This window comes from Oncorhynchus tshawytscha, linkage group LG11, assembly GCF_018296145.1.
Source record: "Oncorhynchus tshawytscha isolate Ot180627B linkage group LG11, Otsh_v2.0, whole genome shotgun sequence".
Taxonomy (NCBI): Eukaryota; Metazoa; Chordata; class Actinopteri; order Salmoniformes; family Salmonidae; genus Oncorhynchus; species Oncorhynchus tshawytscha.
The window spans coordinates 43,126,711-43,133,009 of record NC_056439.1 but is presented as its reverse complement, the minus strand read 5'-3'; the positions used below and the strand labels follow the sequence as shown (position 1 = coordinate 43,133,009).

The window sequence follows — 6,299 nt, the reverse complement described above, 5'->3', positions numbered from 1 at the left end:
GAATAAGAAGAAGGCGGCGCATAACTCAACAAAAACGTTCGCTGACAAATGGCGTCTCTCCAGTGCGTCGCACGGAGCAGCTGATTTTCCCCGTGTAGTTGCTAGGCATTTTCAAGGTAGGCACATCACCTTGGGATATTTACAATGTTATGCAGATGTAAGCTCGGTTTGTGTTTTGTGAATCACTGGTTTCGAGGCGGGTAAAAGGGGACGTTGCTTAGTTGCAAAGGAGTCCTCAGACATTATTTTCATGATTTCCTCATGCAGCTAACGTTACTGTAACGGTCATTCGATACTGCTTGTCAGCTGTGGTTTTAATTCGCCTGCTTTCGTTATCCACGTAGTCTTATTTATATTGCATTGAATATCCTCTTCGTTTATTTCCAGGTGATAGATACATGGTCGAATGTTTTAGCCTCTTCGTTTTGGACGGATACGTTTAGAAGTCACTACCAAAAACAATCATCTGTAACCACGGGTGTAATCATTAGTCCAAACAGTTGCAAAACGGACTGAAACGAGAGTTTCTAGTTGACAAATTCAGGTTGGTCCCTCCCCGTTTCGTTCAGTTTGCTTCCCTTTAAGAAACGTTTTGCAACATAATAGGCGTAATGAATATACACCCATAACGATACTCTGTCTGTCACAATGCCTCTCGAGTAGCAGCAATCAGCCATCTACATTCTATCCAGTTGATAACCTTCTGAAGTTCTGCTTTCATCGCTCCTGGGGTTATTTTATAACCAAGAACACGGCGCTGTCACAAAACGCCAGGTAATTTGGTTTATTTCCAATATGTGCACCACCGAGTCGTTCACATGACAGTTCTGTCTGAGAACCTTAACACTAACTGCGTTTCCCATACAGTCGAGTCTACACTGTTGTTATAACGTTGTTGTATCTTGTTTTAAGCTGAGAAGGACAATTAGAACGGATTTGCTTTGTGAAATACAGGCTGATACAGCTGCCCTCCTGCCCTGCCCTCCAGCGTGCAAGATGTCACAATTTCAGATGAACTAAACCTCACCCATTACATTGTACAGGTAGGCTGCTGTGACACTTTTTGGTGCAGGAAAATAGTGTTGCAGCCTACTGTAGGCTTTTTGTTACAATATTAGGCCTACTGAAAATTACATGAGGCATTATAGGAGGGTGCCAACATGATTGGCTGTAGTTCTGGAATTACCTGTTGTCAGTAGCAAGCTGTTTTGCATTTTGTCGTTTTCATGTCTAGTTGATACTCCGAGTTCTCCAAATTGTTTTGCCAAGACTATATGTTCATCAACTCAGGTGTACAACAGTGTTGATTTAATGAACTTCTGCTATTTGTGTTGCTGACACTGCAACCACGTTATCATTATTCAAGAACAGTGGCTCTTCAGTGACCATGGGACTGATGCAGTGCTGATGTCAGATAGGCTGCTAGTGTTCATGTTGGATATATGATGCACAGCAAGGTGACACCCTAAAACATTGAGTTGATTATTCCCCTAGGCTACTGTTCTAGTGAGTCATCAACCAGAATAAGGGAAATGTAAGCGCTGTGTAGTGATACTATACATATGAATATCAATGATTCCAGGTAATGTGAATCCATGACATTCATTAAGGAAAACATTCATCATGCAACAAAACAAAAGATGACACCATATAATACAAGAGTACATCTCAATATTAATTTCAACCGGTTTGGACTGGTTGACTGCTCTCTCTCTGAGCTCTTAAATGTCATATGGTACCTTGCCATGGCATTTCCATTTGAAGCAGCCCCCCTCCCCCAGGTAAAGTTTAGGCCTAGACATGAACAAAGAGCATGTCTGCACAGTCACTGTCAAAGCTGAGGACCCATGTAGTGATGCATACATACCCATTCTCTGTCGCGTCACCACTTACTCATCTTGCCCATACTGTACAATTTGATTCTGTTTCGCTGAACTACATGTGAGCTGTAATAGCGTGCTGGGAAGATCTCACACTTGAAAGGTGAATAGAGCCTTGCAGGCAGTCAGACAGGCATGCAGTAGGGATGGAGTTTCAAGGGATGAGGCAGGCATTATTCCCATTAGGAAACAAAACATATCCTACTCTAGCTATACATGGCCAAAAGATTGTTCTGTGAAAATTGGTTGCGTTGAAATGAATTCACAGAGTGACAAGCCACTCTCAGGGGAAATGGACCTGGATTTGCATGAGGGGAAGAACATTTTTTCAATGGATGTGATATGCTGGTAATGAGGCAGGCTGAGAACACAGTGTACCTGCCAGCCTCTTGGGAACACAATCAACATTACACTCCACAATCCCTCAGAACTGTGAGTCCTGCTCAAACATCCACCTGTACCATCAGAAAGCCCCAGTGAATAATACTGACTGACTGCAGCCTTGAGTATTTATTTTAATTTAAACAGGCATTGAATGTACCTGGGTGTAGGAGTGTGTATCGTGGTGGCGTCAAACACCACCATCCCCCTTTTCAGTAATAAATACTTTGGCATTTCGCAATGTGCCTCTAAGCATTTTATGTTTTTTTGGGCGTGGCTTGGCATGTAACATGAACTGCTGTGGTTTTTAATACTGCTATTGAATGAAAAGTTGCTTGGATTTGAGAAAGGAACCTCCTAATTAGTGGTCGACCGATTTAATCGGATTTCAAGTTTTCATAACAATTGGAAATCGGTAATTTTGGGCTCTGATTTAGCCGATTTTTTAATTTTTTAACCTTTTGTGACTCCCAAATCCGCATGCGGGAGCGTAATCATCGCCTGAAACTAATTAGCATAACGCAACGGACATAAATATCCCTAGAAAATATTCCTGTTCATGAAAATCACAATTGCAATATATTGAGACACAGCTTAGCCTTTTGTTAATCACCCTGTCATCTCAGATTTTCAAAATATGCTTTACAGCCAAAGCTAGACAAGCATTTGTGTAAGTTTATCGATAGCCTAGCATAGCATTATGCCTTGCTAGCAGCAGGCAACCTTGTCACGGAAATCAGAAAAGCAATCAAATTAAATCGTTTACCTTTGATGAACTTCGGATGTTTTCACTCACGAGACTTCCAGGTAGATAGCCAAAGTTCATTTTTTCCCAAAATATTATTTTTGTAGGCGAAATAGCTCCGTTCTTCACGTTTGGCTGAGAATTCGCCCGGAAATTGCAGTCACCACAACGCCGAAAAATATTCCAAATTAGCTCCATAATATCGACAGAAACATGGCAAAACGTTTTTTTATAATCAATCCTCAAGGTGTTTTTCTAATATCTAATCGATAATATATCCGTCGGGACAATTTGTTTTTCAGTAGGACCGATTGGAGTAATGGCTACCTCTGTATTTTACGCGAGAATCTCTCTCGGAGCCACCATGTGACCACTTACGTAATGTGGCCGCCTACGGCTATTCTTCAATAGAAATGTGTAAAACTACGTCACAATGCTGTAGACACCTTGGGGAATACGTAGAGAGCGTAAGCTCGTCGATGGTGCATTCACAGCTGAATAGGGACTCATTGGAACGCAGTGCTTTCAAAACCTGGGGCACTTCCGGATTGGATTTTTCTCAGGCTTTCGCCTGCAACATCAGTTCTGTTATAGTCACAGACAATATCTTTACAGTTTTGGAAACGTTAGTGTTTTCTATCCAAAGCTGTCAATTATATGCATATTCTAGCATCTTGTCCTGACAAAATATCCCGTTTAAAACGGGAACCTTTTTTACCAAAAATGAAAATACTGCCTCCTAATACCAACAGGTTTTAATATACATTTCTATTTATTTGATAAATTATATATTTTTAATATCTTTTTATTTAACTAGGCAAGTCCGTTAAGAACACATTCTTATTTTCAATGACGGCCTAGGAACAGTGGGTTAACTGTTTTGTTCAGGGGCATAACGACAGAGTTTCACCTTGTCAGCTCAGGGGATCCAATCTTGCAACCTTACAGTTAACTAGTCCAACGCTCTAACCACCTGCCTCTCATTGCACTCCACGAGGAGCATGCCTGTTACGCGAATGCATTAGAACCCAAGGTAAGTTGCTAGCTAGCTTTAAACTTATCTTATAAAAATCAATCAATCACTAGTTATAACTACACATGGTTGATGATATTACTTGTTTATCTAGCTTGTCCTGCGTTGCATATAATCGATGCAACGCTGGGGGATGGCTTAACAAAAGTGCATTTGCGAAAAAAGCACAATCGTTGGACGACTGTACCTAACCATAAACACCAATGCCTTTCTTAAAATCAATACATAGAAGTATATATTTTTAAACCTGCATATTTAGCTAAAAGAACTCCAGGTTAGCAGGCAATATTAACCAGGTGAAATTGTGTCACTTCTCTTACGTTCATTGCACGCAGAGTCAGGGTATATGCAACAGTTTAGGCCGCCTGGCTCATTGTGAACTTATTTGCCAGAATTGTACGTAATTATGACAACATTGAAGGTTGTGCAATGTAACAAGAATATTTAGACTTAAGGATGCCACCCGTTAGATAAAATGCAGAACGGTTCTGTCTTTCACTGAAATAATAAACGTTTTGTTTTCGAAGTGGTAGTTTCCAGATTCAACCATATTAATGACCAAAGGCTAATATTTTTGTGTGTTATGTTATAATTAAGTCTATGATTTGATAGAGCAGTCTGACTGAGCGATGGTAGGCAGCAGCAGAATCGTATGCATTTATTTAAACAGCACTTTTTTGCGTTTTGCCAGCAGCTCTTCACAAGCACAGCGCTGTTTATGACTTCAAGCCTAATGACTGGTGTAACCGACGTGAAATAGCTAGTTAGGGGGGTGCGCACTAATAGCGTTTCAAACGTCACTCGCTCTGAGACTTGGAGTAGTTATTCCCCTTGCTCTGCAAGGGCCACGGCTTTTATGGAGCGATGGGTAACGCTGCTTCGAGTGTGGCTGTTGTCGATGTGTTCCTGGTTCGAGCCCAGGTAGGGGCGAGGAGAGGGACGGAAGCTATACTGTTACACTGGCAATACTATAGTGCCTATAAGAACATCCAATAATCAGAGGTATATGAAATACAAATGGTATAGAGAGAAATAGTCCTATAAATACGATATTAACTACAACCTAAAACCTCTTACCTTGGAATATTGAAGTCTCATTTTAAAAGAAACCACCAACTTTCATATGTTCTCATGTTCTGAGCAAGGAACTCAAACGTTAGCTTTTTTTTTTTATATGGCACATATTGCACTTTTACTTCTCCAACACTTTTTTTGCATTATTTCAACCAAATTGAACATGTTTCATTATTTATTTGAGGCTAAATTGATTTTATTGTTGTATTATATTAAGTTAAAATATGTGTTCATTCAGTATTGTGGTAATTGTCATTATTACAAATAAAGAAATAAATACATTTAAAAAATCTGCCGATTTTTAAATCGGTATCGGCTTTTTTGATCCTCCAATAATCGGTCTCAGCGTTGAAAAATCATAATTGGTCGACCTCTACTCCTAATGGTATTTTATTGAATGAAGGGATTCTTGGCTGCTGTAAATTTAGGCTATTCAATCATAATGTATTGATCATTGTCACTAAATAAACATTAGGGCCAACTTTGCCATCTCTGGTAGGCTAGTTCTATAAAGATATGCCATGTTGATGTTATACATGACTGGGCAATTCCAGCATGTTGAAATTGTTGGTAAGCTTATGCCATGCACTGCCCTACCCTAAGTCGTTTTTAAGGTTGCCACATTCGATCACAATGTAATCGCACAAGTATGGAGGTGGGAGTAACTTAACACTGCTCACGCCTTGACACCGTTAAGCCTTGCTCACTTTGGCAGTTTGATGTGACTCAAATATATATATTTTTTTATCTGACTCGAATATGTTCTTTTTCCTACAGTCTAACCAGCCAAAAAGCACATAGAATCAGATATTGCAAGCAACATTTCACATTCGCAGATGGTTTGAAATCCGATACAAATGAGATTCCTGGCCACGTGACTTGTCTGAATGGTCAAATCTGATTTATTTGCCCTCAAGTAGTTTTAGACTGTTATTTGGCATATCCTGTTTCTTGTTACTCTGACAGTTTTGACAAGAACATGTGTAGCTAACTAGCTTTTTAATTATTTTTATTTTTTACAAATGAGTGAATGTGCTAGAAAGCCAAACAGCTAGCTAGATTGTTGTGGCTTGCCAAAAAGGAATTGTGATTTTGAACATTCAAAGCAACTGGTAAACGTCCATGGCAGGCATTGTCTCCTTAGCTTGCTACATAACTTCTGAGTGATAGGAAGCATGAGCACCAC

General features: G+C 39.9%; 1 protein-coding gene across 8 annotated transcripts in view; it reads left to right on the top strand.

Annotated features, from left to right (window-relative positions):
• Positions 1–6,299, top strand: part of LOC112262029 (probable E3 ubiquitin-protein ligase RNF144A-A) — a 90,926-nt gene continuing 84,627 nt past the window's right edge. For 4 of the 8 annotated variants that reach the window (XR_002955269.2, XM_024437700.2, XM_024437694.2 and 1 more), the window contains exon 1: positions 1–116. The gene's annotated coding sequence lies outside the window, so the exon portion shown is untranslated. Of the gene's footprint in view, positions 117–387; positions 545–593; positions 775–954; positions 1,044–6,299 lie in introns of those variants that run through there. The other 4 variants (XM_024437695.2, XM_024437697.2, XM_024437698.2 and 1 more) reach the window with 4 other exon arrangements.